This window comes from Humulus lupulus, chromosome 4 (assembly GCF_963169125.1).
Source record: "Humulus lupulus chromosome 4, drHumLupu1.1, whole genome shotgun sequence".
Lineage (NCBI taxonomy): Eukaryota > Viridiplantae > Streptophyta > Magnoliopsida > Rosales > Cannabaceae > Humulus > Humulus lupulus.
The window spans coordinates 187,398,690-187,416,325 of record NC_084796.1 but is presented as its reverse complement, the minus strand read 5'-3'; positions in this window follow the sequence as shown (position 1 = coordinate 187,416,325).

Genomic DNA, 17,636 nt, shown 5'->3' with positions numbered 1-17,636 from the left:
GATGTACACACCGCCCCTAAAGCTCTTCAACTAATGACTGGTCCAGCCTTCTCTTTCCCTTCCCTACACGACATAGCACCCGTGAGCCAAGGCTCAACAAGAAAACTTAATTCACAATCACAAATGAACAACAGTATATATACACTAAACTTAGATCGTTCAATTCAATAACAACATAACAGAATCAATAAGCTAGGCATTGATAAATAGTTTAATCTTACATGTAATTCAATCTCAGCATGCAATACACTTAATTAAATTCAAAAAGGCACTTCTGTTTATTCATAGACATTCAGGCCCGGTGCCCTTAGCTCGAGCCCTTTGGCTATTTAGCTGAACCCGACACGCTTAGGCCGGGTAGCGTTTCGCACGCTTAACATCAGCCCCGGCTCCCTTAGGCCGGACTTTCAGATCATATATAACCAATGAATAGATTGCAAAACACGCAATCGATTGAAACATAAACAAACATGTCAATCCAGATATTCTCAAATATAGATATATTCACAATCTCACATATAATTATATTTGTTAAAAGGGGGTCCAAGTGCCAATCACAACCCGGTGTAGTTTTCTTACCTTGAGTCACGAGCTGAAGATGTAAGGCCTTCTCGAGCATGATCCTCAATGTTGAGCCTTAACGGTAACCCTAGTCACAAAGCGATAATGGATAACCATTAAAACCTAAACCAATTAAAAGCTTTAGAATAATATTCTAGCCTCCGAGACATCGAATTCTACTAAACAGGGTAGTCCTTCTTGAACACTTAGGTTTATGTAATGCCCTACTTCATTAGAGTCGATACTAAGTGAGTTTAAAACGTGCAATTAACTCGCTAATCGAGGTTTTAGTTTAAAAGTGTAGCTAAACTGTAACAAAAGTCATATAATTTGAAAATGCATTCATTCATAGAAATTATAAAGCGTTATACATTTGGGATCCCAAAATACTGTTTAAAAATATTTACAACTCAAAATATAATTAAAGTTGACTAGATGACAAAATTAGGTTTAACACACATCATCTCCCAAAAATACCCCTGGTCGTGGCAGCCAGGCAGGCCGAACATGCACGCCGCTTCACACTCTCCGTACTCATGGTTGATCGACCTTTCCCTTGCCCTTACCTGCACCATAAAGCACCCGTGAGCTGAAGGCCAGCAAGAAAACTCCACACAAGCAAACAACATATGCATAACTATCAATCAACATATAACAAAGCTGCCAACAGACTAAACACATAACGGCCATGTCGTCCCAGGCGCTTTACCAGGCCCTGGGTTTGCGGTCTACACCGTGAGGATACCCCAGGTATCTGATAGGGGTCTCACCCTGGCAACTTGCACTCTGCATGCTTAACGCTGCTCCCGGCCCCTTGCAATTCTCGGCCTTCACCGTTCTCGGCCTTTGTCGTTCTTGGACCTTGCCATTCTCGGCCTTCGTCGTTCCCGGCCCTTGCCGTACATTTACAGATATGCAACATATAGCATAAACTTAACAAATACTTATGCAAATACAAACATAATTAATAGGCCTACGCCCTGCAACACAATCACATAGGGTCATGTCCTGCAATACAAACTATAGGGCCACGCCCTGTTCTACAGGTACAACAGTTTTCTTACTTGTGTCCCAAGCTTCCCGAGCTCCGATATCCCGAGAACAGTCCTCTAGTCTGAGCCTCACTGAATACCTAGTCACAATGTATCAACAACATCCATCCATCAAGTTCTAATCCATTAAATAACTTTGGGTTATAATTCTAGTCTCCGGGACCTTGAATTCTATCAATCTGGGTGATAAAATCTATCCCGATCCTTAATAATTGGGCTCCCAAACCAAAAACCTACAAAACAATCAATACATTGAATTAGGGCCCCGACCCAGCCCCTTAAGGGCCGTGCGCGCCCCAAAACAGAGGCACAATGCCTCCCTGGTGGGAGATGTGGGCAGCGGCACACCTCAAGAACAGAGGCCTCCCCAGGTCTCCACGCACATGCGGGCCGCGGCATGCCCAGCCTTGGGCCGCAACTCGCACCTCTAAACCCAGAAAACCTCCATTTTTCCCTGCATTTCCTTCGAGCCAATCCTTCTAAAATTACCCCAACTCAATTGATAAACCCAGAATTATGCTTGGACTTCCCTACCACACCATCTAGGCTCTATAACAAGTCCAAAACATTCATATAAACTCAGCCCATAACTAGACTTAACTCAAGAATCTAGTTCACATGCAACTTACAACTCTAACCAAAATTCAATAGAAACTCAAGGAATTAAGTGTTAGGCTCCTTACCTCAGCTGATAGCTTTGCCCTTGAGCTAATCCCCAACCATAGCCAGCTTCAATACCTTAAGAACTAAGCCCAAAACTCTCTAATACATCAAAGTATTCAAGCACAAGGAAGAGGAAGAAGGGAACCGAAGGAGAGAGAGAGTCTTGAGTTATGCCTTATCTTTTCTGAGTTCCAGTAAATTCCTAAGTCTATAAGACTAAATTTCCCCTAAGCCTAACCTTAACCCCTTTAATGACATCAAGGGCCTCTTAGTCATTTGCCAAATCCCGCTAAGTCCTCGAGTATTCCTATAAATCCCAGTTTAATCCCAACATGTCTCAATCATTACAAAATTACTACCAGTTACTCAATAATTCCTGAACACATATAATATTCCTGAAATACCCCTAGACTCCTCCCGAGCCGGGTATTCGACCCCGTTGTGACTTTCTAGCTAAATCGCTCCCTATGACTATCTCGAATTTTGCATTGCAAATATATCACCACTAACATGTGGTAAAGATCACAATATACACAAATATTGCATTTAGGCCCTCAACAGGCTAAAATTACAAATATGCCCCTAATAACAAAATGGGGCCCACATGCATTTCTAATCACATACTCATCAAATTCACATATTCATATAACAAATCATGTATTGCCCTCCAGGCACGCTAATCAAGGCCCTAAGCCTTATTAGGAAATTTGGGACGCTACAGTTTAAGTTCCCGAGCCTAAAAACCCTATTTGGCCAATATTTCCTATTTGAGTTGCGGCCCTCCTTAGAGGCGTCGTGGCCTTCTACAAGTCAGAGAGCATTCTAAGGAAAAACCCTGGACAAGCACCGCAACGTGCCCTAACCTACGTCGTCGTACCTGGGCAACTTTAGGGACCCTCAAGGCCTTCTCGCACACATAGGTCGCAGCGCCTGAAGAATAGGGTCGCGGCCTGAGCCCAAAACCCAAAAATCTTCAACGTTTTCAATCCAAAAATCTTCATAATTTCCCTACCAAAATCCTCATTTTCCCAAAATTAAACCCTAACATGCTCATTGCAACATATACAACATTTATGACCTATAAACTAGCTCAAAACTAACTTAAATCTCAAAATTCATACTTAAGCTAACAACCCCAAAAACCTTACTTGATCATAGAAATTTACAGGGAAATCTAGTTTGTAAAGCTCACCTTAGAGAGGATTTCGACCATTGAGCTAACTCCAATCTTGCTACTAGCTTGATTCCTTAGTTTTTAGCCCCGAACTTCAAAGAATTGGTGCCTTTCCCTTTCAATCTTCCAAAAATTCCACCAAGAGAGGGAGAGAGAGAGAGAGAGAGAGAGAGAGAGAGAGTTTCTTGATGCTTTCTGGTTACTTCATGAAGCTTTCTAAGCTTATCTCTTAACACAAAAGATCGAAATGCCCCTAAACTTATCCTTAGCCTCTTATTACCTATAAGGGCAAACCCATCATTACCGAATTTCCCGCTAATCCTCAAGTGGTCCTATAAATTCCCAATCAATCCCGACGTGCCCAATTAATCACCAAATAATTACTCGTTACCCGGTGAATCTCAAATATACACTAAGTTCCCAAAATATCCCTAGGCTCACCCCTAGCTTGGCAGTTGACCCCGTTGTGACTATTCTGCTAATCCGCTCCCTGAGATCGCCTCGAGCCTAATACTGCGAATATATCCACATAATAATGTTGTCTCAATCATTTAACACCTATAATCACATTTATACCATCAACAGGTCAAAATTACAAATATGCCCTTATTAACAAGAACAGGCCCGCATGCATATTTAATTCACATAAACATGCACCTATATTCATATTACCATATAAATCATGTATGCCACATAGTCACACTTTTAATCAATTAATTTCACACACACACATATATATTTCCAATTATGCCTTCCTGGCACACTAATCAATGCACTAAGCATTATTAGCAATTTGGAACATTACAACTATCCCTTTCTAATGAAAATTTCGTCCTTGAAATTTACCTGAATAACTCGGGATGTTGATCCCGCATAACCGACTCTAGTTCCCAAGTCGCTTCCTCGACCTTGCTATTCCTCCACAAGACTTTAACTAGAGGAATCGTCTTGTTCCTTAGAACATTGTCCTTTCTGTCTAGGATCTAAACTAGTCGCTCCTCATAAGATAAGTCTGACTGTAGCTCCAGATCCCCATATCCCAATACATGGTTCGTATCGAACACATACTTTCGAAGCATTGAGATGTGAAACACATCATGAACTCCTGATAACGATGGGGAGAGAGGCAATCTATAAGCTACCTGGCCAATCCTCTCTAGGATCTCAAAATGTCCTTTGAATCTAGGGATTAGCTTGCCCTTCTTCCCAAATCTCCTTACTCCCCGCAATGGCAAAACTCGAAGAAATACGTGGTCCCCTACCTGGAACTCCACGTCCCTACGCTTATGGTCAGCATAGCTTTTCTTTATGCTCTGCGAAGCAAGCATTCAAGCTCAGATCTTCTCAATAGCTTCATTAGTCTTCTGAACCATCTCTAATCCTAAATACTTCCTTTCTCCCATCTCATCCCAATGAATGGGCAACCTACACTTCCTCTCATACAGCATCTCGTATGGAGCTACTCCAATCATTGACTGGTAACTATTATTGTAAGAAAATTCAATCAACGGGAGATACTTATTCCAAGACCCCTCAAGGTCTACCACACATGCTCTAAGCATCTTCTCCAATATCTGAATTGTCCTCTTAGACTGCCCATCTGTCTGAGGATGAAAGGTTGTACTGAACTTCAGCTGAGTCACCATAGCCTTCTGTAAACTACCCCAAAACTTGGAAGTAAATATGGGATCCCGGTCTGATACTATAGACTTTGAAACCCCATGGAGATGTACGATCTCCCTCACATATAGCTCTGTATCCTGGTCCACAGTATAGTTTGTCCTCACTAGCAGAAAGTGAGCTGACTTCTTATATTTGTCTACTATCACCCATACCGAGTCATGTTGCCCCACTGTTCTGGGCAAGCCTCCTACAAAGTCCATGGTAATATCTTCCCACTTCCATTCAGGAATACCTACAGGTTGTAACAAACCTGATGGGCGCTGGTGTTCAGCCTTCACCTGCTGACAGGTTAAACAATTCGTTATGTAATCAACCACATCCTTCTTCATCCCATGCCATCAGTACAACGACCGTATATCCTAATACATCTTTGTGGTGCCTGGATGTAAGGAATACTGTGTGGTATGAGATTCACTGAGGATCTCTCATCGGATACCCATGTCCATCAAAACAGAGATCTGATCCTTGTGTCTCAGCAAACTCGTCTCTGAAATGGAATAATCATTAGCTCCTCCAGTTAGGACATTCCCTCTAATCTCCTTTAACCATGTATCACTCATCTGGCCCTCTTTTATTCTCTCCAATAGGGTGGACTAGAATGTAATATTGGCCAACTGACCCACTACCAATTCTATCCCTGCTTTGGGCATATCTTCTACCAATTCCTTCGATATCTGCTTCGAACTAAACAATTGTCTTGGGCCCATCCGGCCCAAAGCATCTGCCACTATAATGCCTTTCCCTGGGTGATAAAGGATCTCACAGTCATAATCCTTTACCAACTCTAGCCAACGTCTCTGTCTCATATTTAGGTCCTTCCAGGTGAAGAAACACTTCAAACTCTTGTGATCGGTGTATATCTCACACTTCTCTCCATACAAATAGTGTCGCCACAATTTCAGTGCAAATACCACTGCTGCTAGCTCCAAATCAAGGGTAGGGTATCATTTCTCATATTCCTTCAACTATCGCAATGCATAGGCAATAAGCTTCCCACTCTGCATCAACACACATCCTAACCCCAGTCTCGATGGGTCACAGTACACCACGAATTTGTCCCCATCTGAAGGAAGACTCAACACTGGAGCAGTAATTAATCCTCACTTTAGTTCCTAAAAACTACCCTCACATTTGTCTAAACATATGAACTTCAGATTCTTCCGCGTCAACTCAGTCAATGGTGTGGCAATCTTTGAAAATCCTTCCACAAGTCGCCTGTAATATCCTGTTAACCCAAGGATACTCCTAACCTTCGAGGCTTTCCTTGGCCTTGACCAATCTCTAACGACTTCTATCTTGGTCGGATCTACCTTAATCCCGTCTCCACTAACAATATGTCCAAGGAATGTCACCTCCGGTAGCCAAAACTCGCACTTCTTAAACTTAGAATATAAATGGTGCTCCCTTAACCTCTACAATACCAATCGAAGATGTTACTCATGCTCTGCCTCTGAATGAGAGTAAACTAGGATGCCATTGATTAAGACAATCACAAATTGATCCAAATAATCCTTGGACACCCTGTTCATCATATCCATAAATGTTGTTGGGGCATTGGTCAATCCAAATGACATGACTAAGAACTCATAATGCTCGTACCTCCTGCGGAAGGTCGTCTTCAGGATATCTCAACCTTGATCCTCAACTGGTGATAACCAGATCGAAGATCAATCTTCGAGAATATTGTCTTACCATGCAACTGATCAAACAGGTCATCTATCCTCGATAGTGGGTACTTGTTCTTGATAGTCAACTTGTTCAACTCCCTGTAGTCTTGCACATCCTCAGGGTCCCATTCTTTTTCTTCACGAACAAAATTGGAGCACCCCATGGTGAGACGCTAGGTCTGATAAATCCCAAGTCTAATAACCCTTGTAGTTGTACCATCAACTCCTTCAGCTTTGTCGGAGCCATTCTGTATGGTGCCCTCGACATTGGTTCTATACCCGGTGCTAACTCAATGACGAACTTGATCTCCCAGTGCAGCGGTAGTCCCAGTAAGTCCTTAGGGAACACATCCAAGAACTCACATACCAGTCTGGTCTCCCTTGGTCCCACTGGCATGACCCTAGTGGTATCCACCACACTGGCTAGAAAACCTATACAACCTCCTAGTAATAGGTCTCTAGCCCTCAACGCTAATATCATGGGAATGCAAGGTCCATGCATAGTACCAACAAAAACGAAGGGGTCCTCACCCTCAGGCTCAAATGTCACCATCTTCTTCTTGCAGTCTATAGTTGCCCCATATCTAAATAACCATTCCATCCCCAAAACCACATCAAAGTCATCCATACCTAACTCAATCAAGTCTAATGATACTTGCCTGATGTCCACCATCACTGGCAGTGCTCTAACCCATCTCCTAGAAACTACTAGTTCCCTTGTAGGTAGTATAGTCTAAAACCCCGCAGTATAATACTCACAAGGCCTACATAAACTATCAATCACTTTGCTAGAAACAAATGAATGTGTAGTACCAGAGTCAATCAATACAGTATATGAAGTGCTAACGCTATAAAGCTGACCTGTCACCACCAAGGGACTAGCCTCATCCTCTGACTGAGTCAAGGCAAACACTCAAGTTGGAGCCAAGTTGTTCGCCTTCATTGGTTCTTCTTTCTTCAAAGTCGGGAAGTATTTCTTAAGTTGCCCAATCACTCTGCACAAGTAACATGCCTTTGCCTGGCGTTCGCCCTAATGGCGCTTCCTGCATCTAGCATACTCTCGATAGCTTCTCCAAGCCTCACTTCTACCCTGGTGGTCGCCCTGGACACCCTGGCCCCTCCTATCAAGACCAGCAGTAGTCAAGGTGTCAGGGGTCTTCCTCTTATGATCACTGGGGCATCCGCCCCTACCAGATCCCACAACTAGAGGCACTGATCTTCGAACTTCCCATCTTGCAGCTCTCGCCCTCCATATCTTGTTCTCTGCCTCCTTAGTTGTGAGGGCCTTCTCAACCACCTGGGCATAAGTAGTCTCCCCAGGTACCAATGTAATATGCACATTTTGGGCTATCATTGCATTCAGCCCCCGAAAAAGCTTTTCTTGCCTGACTGCATCTGTAGGCATTAGATCAAGTGCAAACCTCCTCAGTCTTTCAAATTTTAGGGGATAGTCAGTAACTATCATGCTGCCCTGTACTAAACACGTGAACTCATTCACCTTTACCGCCCTGGTGATGATGTTGTAGTATTTCTGTTTGAACAAATCTCTGAACTCATCCCAACTCATGGTAGAGACATCTCGAGTCTGGGATGCCACCTCCCACCAAATGTTGGCATCATCTCGAAACATGTAAGTGGTGCAGGCCACCCTATCTTTACCTACCACCCTCATGAAGTCCAGGATGGAGGTAACCAGACTCATCCACTATTCAGCCTTAAGTGGACTTGGTCCTCCCTTGAAGATTGGAGGATGCTGCTTCCTAAACCTTTCGTACAGCGGCTCCCACCTATTCAGCCTATAGGTGCCACAGCAGGTGGCAAGTCTAGTGCAACGTTCCCTGGCGAAACCTGCTATCTAGGAAGATGAATCTCTTCCTTTTGACTCTGAAGTCTAGCTTGCATGTTAGCAAGCATCTGCTGCTAGTTCTCAAGGACTGGCAGAGGGTTTTGGCCCTGATTATCATCTCTAGCCTCGATTTGGGCGCCAGTTAGTCAATCTGATCACCTTAGAGGCATAATTGTCAAAGTTTATCTACAATCAATGACTCAACTGATCAGGCAATGACAACAGGTTTTAAAATTACCTCATGGTCTATTGCCAATACTCAAGAAAAAATATACAATTACAATGCAAATAGGCATTTTAACAATTATACACATATAGTAGCAATGCTAACAAGAATGCCTAATCATATACGTATAGCAGGCAAGGGCCAGGCCCTATCAGTATATCTCATGCTTCATAGTAAACAAGCAGATAGGGCATTTATATTTAATTTAAACAATTAATCATATAATCATATATACAGTTACCAAACCTTGAGTCGAGCTTATCTTTAGCGGTGAGTGTACATGCACAGCCAGTCTTCAGGAACCCTTAAACCTAGACTGCTCTGATACCAAGATGTAATGCCCTGGATTGCCAATACCATAAGCGGTTTATTTAAAATATTCTTGGTCTTTCTAATCAAGTCATTTGGACATAAACATGTTACAAAGGATAATAAATGGATTAGGGTTAAAAGATTTTGATCGTAGGAATAGGTGTCTTTCATTAAAAGTAAGAGTTTGCACACGAGATCCCAAAAATGTGTTTACAAGGTAATTAAAACCCTCAAAATAATTACAATTGTAGCCAGCCTAAGTGGCAAAATAAAATTTGGCTCCAGTCCTTGTTAATCCCTCGGATATGGCAGTCGATCAGCTGCTGATGTACACACCACCCCTAAAGCACTCCAACTCATGGTTGGTCTAGCTTTTCCTTTCCCTTCCCTGCACCACATAGCACCGGTGAGCCAAGGCTCAGCAAGAAAACTTAATTCACAATCACAAATGAACAATAATATATATACAATAAACTTAGATTAATCAATTCAATAACAACAGAACATAATCAATAAGCTAGGCATTGATAAACAATTTAATCTGACATGTTGTTAATTCTCAGCATGCAATACAGTTAATTAAATGCAGAAAGGCACTTGTGTTTATTCAGAGACGTTCAGGCTCGGCACCCTTAGGCCGAGCCCTCTAGCTATTTAGCTGAACCCAACATGCTTAGGTCGGGCTGCATTTCACACGCTTGACATCAGCCCCGACTCCCTTAGGTCGGACATTCAAATCAAATATAACCAATGAATAGATTGAGGAACACACAATCGATTGCAACACAAATAAACATTTATATCCAGATATTCTTAAATGCAGATATATTCACAATCTCACATGTAATTATATTTTTTAGTATGGGGTCCATGCCCTAATCACAACCCATGTGTAGTTTTCTAACCTTGAGTCATGAGCTGAAGATGTAAGGCAGTCCCGAGCACGATCCTCAATGTCGGGCCTTAATGGTAACCCTAGTCAAAAAGAAATAATGGATAACCATTAAAACCTAAACCAATAAAAAGCTTCAAAATAATATACTAGCCTCCTGGACGTCAAATTCTACTAAACTAGGTAGTAGAATCCTTCCCGAGCACTTAGCTTTGATTTCCCGAGCCTAAAAATCCTATTTGGCCAATATTTCCTATTTGAGTTGTGGCCCTCCTCAGAGGCGTCGCAACTCTCTACAAGTTAGATAGCATTCTAACGAAAAACCCTAGATGCACCACAGTGCCTAGGCAACTTCAGGGACCCCCAGGGCCTTCTTGCACACACGGATCGCGGTGCTTGAAGAACAGGGCTGCCCCTCGAGCCCAAAACTCATAAATCTTCAACATTTTCAATCCAAAAATCCTCATAATTTCCCTACAAAAAACCTCATTTTTCCCAAAATCAAGCCCCCAACAAGTTCACTGCACTGTATACAACATTTATGACCTATAAACTAGCTCAAAACTACCTTAAATATCAAAATTCATACTTAAGCTAACAACCCCAAAAACCTTACTTGATCACAGAAATTTACAAGGAAATCACGTTTGTAAAGCTTACCTTAGAGAGGATTTTGACCCCTGAGCTAACTCCATTCTTGCTCCTAGCTTGATTCCTCAGTTCTCAGCCCCAAACATCAAAGAATTGGTGCCCTTCCCTTTCTTTCTTCCAAAACTTCCACCAAGAGAGGAGAGAGAGAGAAAACATGGGAGAGAGAGAAAGAGTGTGTCTAGATGATTTATGGTTACTTCCTGAAGTTTTCCTAAGCTTATCTCTTAACACGAAAGACCAAAATGCCCCTAAACTTATCCTTAGCGTCTTATTGCCTTTAAGGGTAAATCCGTCATTACCGCAATTCCCACTAATCCTCAAGTGGTCCTATAAATTCCCAATTAATCACCAAATAATTACCCATTACCCGGTAAATCCCAAATATACGCTAAGTTCCCAAAATACCCCTAGGCTCACCCCGAGTCGGGCATTTGACCCTGTTGTGACTACTCTGCTAATCCGTTCCCTAGGATCGCCTCGAGTCGAATACTACGAATATATCCACATAATAATATGGTCTCAATTATTTAACACCTATATTCACATTTATACCCTTAACGAGTCAAAAATTACAAATATGTCCTTATTAACAAGAAAGGGCCCGCATGCATATCTAATTCACATAAACATGCACCTATATTCATATTACCGTATAAATCATATATGCCACATAGTCACACTTTTAATCAATTAATTTCACACATATATATCCAATCATGCCCTCCCAACACACTAAACCTTATTAGCTATTTGGGAAGTTACATCTCCCCTTCCATTTCGCTACGTATTTTGAGATTTTTCTTATTTAATACCAATAGATTATGCCATACAGTAATAGAATTAAAGTCAAACATATAACATGAAAATCTATATGTATTATTGTCAAAATTGGAGTCTTGAGTATACAATTTAATCATTCCATCATAAAAATATTCCTTTCCCACAAATGAATTGCCCTTAGACAAAATAAGCTTTTCAAACTCAAACACCGCTTTGATGCTTGATCTACTCAACATGTTTCCACTTACATGGTTTCTACTCATACAACACATTTGTAAGAAGAACTTTCTTTCTGGATGTAAAGAAGTGATCCACACTGCCCTTGCCAATAATTTTGTATATATTCTCATTCCCCATTTGGATTTCATGGCCATCTTTGGCCTCTTCAAATGTCTTGAAGATTCCTTTATCATAAGTTGCATGAATGGTGGCACAAGTGTCATACCACAATCTTTGAAGTTTTCCTTGGATGGAATTCACCTCACTCAAGGTTGCAATCAACTCATATTTAGTTGTGTTGACCTTGGCACAAGTAGCATTCCTAAGCCAAGTGACCACTTTCGCCACAAACAAAACAAGGGCCTTTTACACCCTTGAATTTCCCTTCATTCTTCCTTGGGGCTAGGTAATTGAAATTCTTTGATTGGGGCTTCTTGTGAGCTATCCCCTTTGATTGGGAGGATTTCTCTATGGCATTAGCCTTTGATGTCCCTCCATTGGACTCTTCCATATCTCTATAGCAAGACTCATCTTCAATCTTTAGGTGCTTGAGGATTTTCTCCAAAGATATCTCCTCATTCTTATAAAGATTCTTCTTCATATATCCCCTCAATGATGGAGGTAACTTGGCTATTATAGCACCCACAATAAAGGACTTTGGTAAGATTATCCTTAGAGTAGACAACTTATTCACAATAACTTATAACTCATGCACTTGAGGAAGTAGGGATCTTTCATCAAAAAATTTAAACTTCATATATTGACTTATGAGAAATTTCTTGGTACCTTCTTCTTCGGCTTTATATTTCTTCTCAAGTGTTTCCCAAATTTCCTTTATTGATGTTATGTTGGTGTAGAGATCATAGAGTTAATCCGAGATAGCGTTGAGGATGTGACCATAACATATGAGCTCATCTTCTTCACGCTTTTTCCTCTCCTTGATCACTTCTTGAGAGTCATTTTCTTTTGGTGCACCCAAAGCATTCAAATCTTTGTTTAGGATGTAGTAGACCTTCAAAGTTGTTAGAAGGAACTTGATATTGTCTTGTTATCAAAGAAAGTTAGAGCCATCAAATCAATCTAGCCTGACTAGATTTTGGGACATGAACTTGAGGGTTGAGATAGATGAACTTTCTTCTATAATATTTGGGTTAGAGTTTTGAAACAAAAACCTTAGGTATAAACAATCTTAGAAGAGAAATCTAGGGTTTGGGGATAGAATTTTTTGATTGTTGGGATAATGGCTTATGAACACAACAAGAGTATTGTAATTTAAGAGAATTAATCACAATATACCAATATACACAATGGAAGAATAACACAAATTAATTCAAGGGAAAGAGAGGACCTTTATTGAGAGAAATCCTAGTTACATAAAATCATAAAGTTATGATTTTATGTGATCAAACAATGGAGATAAATATGAAGGCTTGACACAATAGCATTGTTGTCCCAAAAACTCTATTCCTAGCCTCCCATGAGAGATTTCTTTAAGCTACTACAATGGTGGAATGAGTCTTAGGATTAACAAGCCTTGCTTTTTAAACAAATCAAACTTTCTTGATGAAGATCTTGGAGAAAACTAGAAATTTTTGTGAGTTACAGAGAAAGAGTAGGGAATGATCAATTCACCAAAATCTCAAATGAACCCTTTATATAGTGTAGGAACCATCACTAGTGTTAGCCAATAATATTAGAAAATTTTAAACTAAGTTTTGGAGCCAAAAACATGTAGCGGTATGGGTTCGTATGAACGGCCCACCCGACGCGTCGCCTGCATGTAGGTGATGTGTTGCCTGTCTGGGCTGTCGTAAGACAGGCAATGCAATATCTGTTCCACTGAATTTTGACCCCATAGATCAACCCAAAACACCTCCAAATGCCTCCAAACTTGTGGGTACTCTTATATAGTATAAAGAAATACTTCGGACCCAAAAAGATAATTCTTAAGTGCCTACAGCAAATGTCAACCTGCTCATGTTGACTTTAGTGAAGTTGTTATGTTTTTTGCACCTCTTTGTACATAACTAATTTCGCTATGTACTTAACCAATTCCAATAGAAAAACGCTCTCTTTCTCTCCCTATAGCTCACACCCAAGCCTTGAGCTTTCTTGTTTTCTATGCTTGATTTTTACAACAAACATAAGCATGCACACTCTCATATTTTGAGACCCCAGTGTGTGTATCAAATATTCACCACTGAAAAAGGAGACCACACATCCTCCTTGTATTGTGAAAGATATAGTTTAAAAGACAAGTGGTCAATGAGCTATCTATGAGGTGAAATGCATACTAGAATTGGGAAGTTGGTCTCGTACACTATTGATGTATTTTCTCTATTCATGGTCTTTGTTATTTTTATAAGATACATGTGTATGATAAGATCTCATTCTAGTTATGGTTGATAGAGTGAGATTTATCTCCTTAAAATATAAAATGTTTATTTTGCAATTTTTATGATATGAGATATCACACTTCCGCTACACTCACAAATATGCAATAAAAAATAACACTCTAGGAGCATTGCTTTGATTGAATCTATCATGAAGATTAGTTCAAACAATGTGAGCATCATCAAGATACATGATGTTATCAAAAATATCTCTTGAAACTGAGTGAAGAATCCAACTCATCACCATGTTATTTCAAAAGGCCAAGGAGATTTACCACTAACAAGCCTGAGCTTGTTTAATGCCACCAACGTCATTGCACTACAAGAAAAATCACTTTTAGAGGCGACAATATTAGGGGCAACTTGTCGCCCCTACTATAGAAAAAAGTAGCCCCTAATAAATAGATTTTTTGACCAAAAGTAGGTGGGACATTTAGGCAGTACACTTTTGAAAGTGAAAATTATCAAGGGCGACAGGTCGACCCTAATATTGACAATGCCGCCCCTGATATTTATATATACCCTAACCCTCTTGTCTTCTCCGCCATTTGCACTTGAAACAGAAAAGAAAGAAAAAACGCGGAAACTCTCTCTTCCCCAAATATCTAAATCCCTCCCATTTTCCCCAAATCTCTAAATCAAAACCTATTCTATTCAAATCTCTCCCATTTTTCCCCAAATCAAAACTCCTTTCTCTTTCTCTTTCTCTCTCTCTCTCTCTCCACCACTCTACCACAACTACCACCATTGGGTCCGTCGGAACATGACAACGACGACGATGGGGAGCTAGACAGACCATCACCACCACCACAAGGAGGAGATCACTACGATGCTCCGAGATCCGTCAGACCACCACTGAAGGTAATTTTTTTTTCTCTTCCCCTTATATATATATATATATTTATTTAGTTTTTTATTTATGTATAAATATATATTGTGTGCGTCGTGTGTATATATTTATATTTTTTATAAGTATATATATATGTATTTTCGTGTGTATGTATATATTTATATATATATGTTCATTTTTTATTTTTTTTATAAATATATGTGTGCCAATTATATAAATAATTTTATTTATTTATTTATATTTATATATATAATTATGTGTGTCATGTGTATGTATATATATTATAAATATATGTATATAATGTGTGCGTTGAGTGTATATATATATTCTTTTAATTTTTTTTATAAATATATATGTAATGTGTGTGTGCCGAGTTTATATATATATATATTTATATATGTATTTTTACTTTTTTTTGTTATTTAATTGTTTTTATAACTATGTAGATTATGTTTGTGTAGAAATTGAAAGAGTATCTCTTGGAAATTTTGTGACTGGGGTATATCTAATTTTGTGGCATCAAGGTATTTTTTTTTTATTATGTAGTTTTAATTAATTTAATTAATATGTGAATGTGTGTAGAAAGTAAGATGTCTTTAGTACTAGTAATATGTCTGTAGAATAATATATTGTGATGTGTGTATAAAAATGTTTGATGTGTTAGTGTTTGAATTTGATTAATAATATGTATATTGTGAATGCTCTATGAATTTTTTGAGTGTCATTTGCAATGTTTTAAATTTTTTGGATAGGTTAGAATATAGTTGTTATGCTACCGAGATTTTAGTAGAGTTATGAGAAATTTTAGTAGTATTATGATCAATCATTGTAAAATTAATTGATAATAAATAATATTTAATTTTGAGTTGATCATTATTAATTAAATAAATTAAGAAATATATTAAGAATTAAATTAAGCTTTAAAAAAAATTAAATGATAAATAAATGTAATATTTAATGAAAATTAAATTAAATTCGGTGAAATTAAAAAAAAATTAATTTGATACTCATATATTTAATAATTAAATTTAGAAATGACATAAACCTTTCTTATAATTAAATTAGAAAAAAAAAATTAAAAATAAAGTTTTATAATTAAAAAAAATAATTAATTATGAAAAATCTTGACAAATATGAAAACTAAGAACGAAAATAATTACACTGTCGCTCCTAACAATGGCATATTAGGGGTGACCCACATGTCATCCCTAATGAACACTATTAGGTGCACTTTATTAGGGGCAACTTTTATGGTTTCCAGATGTCGCTTTTTTCTTATAGTGTTGTCATAGCCCTATTCCAAGAATTATAGTTACCTCTAACGAGAGAATGGGAAACCAGAACCAATCCAACATGATTACCATTGCTAAGATACTATGAATTTCTGACATCATCATTCGAAACTCTACTGGAATTATCACTGTCCAAATTCTCTATTTCTTAGCCACCATTGATGGTTGAGGCTTTCCTAAGAGAAAAGAGAGTTGGGATTGAAAAGGCATTTGAAATTCACAAGACAAGCACTTTCTTGATGAATTTCTTGAATAAAACTTATAATCTTAGAGAGCTAGAGATAGAGGTTAGAGAAAGAGTTGAGAAATGTGATCAAGGCTTCAAAATTATAAAAGACTCATTTTATAGTGTAGACATCATCATTAAGTCTAAGCAATAGGATTAAAGCTTTTAAATACATCATTCGAACCTTAAAATAGACTTTGTACTGACCGGACAAACTATGCGCCACCTGCTATGATTTCTAGGTCCTCAGTGTCCAAATGCCAATGAGGTGACACGTTGCCTCAAGGGCTAGTCTAACTCTCCAAAAGCATCTTAAAACACCTCCAAATGTTCACAAACTTTTTTAGAATGGTTGGATACCTCATTGTGTTGGGATTGAGGCTATCAACCAGGTTTTGTATATCACAACTCAAAGAATTATGCAATGATAAATCTATACTCTAATGGAAGAATAATACAAAAAACATAACATAAGTAAAACAAGTGGTAGAATTGACCTTTGGGTTGAAGAACATTGATACATAAAATCACAAGTCAATGATTTTATGTGACCTATAAAATGTAATAAAGGCTTGACACAAATGAAGATTTGTTGTCCAAAAATATTTATTCCAACCTCCTCCTTGAGATTTCTTGAAGCTACTACAATGGAATGAGATTGGGAATCACAAGCCTTTAATCTTCATGAAAGTCAAGCTTTCTCGATGAAGATCTTGGAGAAAACTAGTAACCTTGAGAGCTAGAGAGAAAGAGAGAGAGAGAGAGAGAGGTGAGTGATAAAATCACAAATTAACTCAAATGACCCCTTTAAATAGTATAGGAACCCGCACTAAACTCAACCAATGAGATTAGAGTATTTGATTTGAATTTTGGAGCAAAAGCACGTCACTGTACGGACCGCCCATGCAACGCGTCGCCTGCACCCAGGCAATGAGTCGCCTGTGTAGTCCTTCATGAGACCAACAATGTGTCGCCTCGTAGAGATGACGCAACGCAGATCCCACTGACTTGGCATTCCAAAACTTGTCTCAAAACATCCGCAAATGCTCCCAAACTTTTTGGGTACTCTTATAGACTCCCAAGAAACACTGTGGACCCAAAAAATATGATTTATAAATGCTTATACTAAAAGTCAACTCTCACATGTTG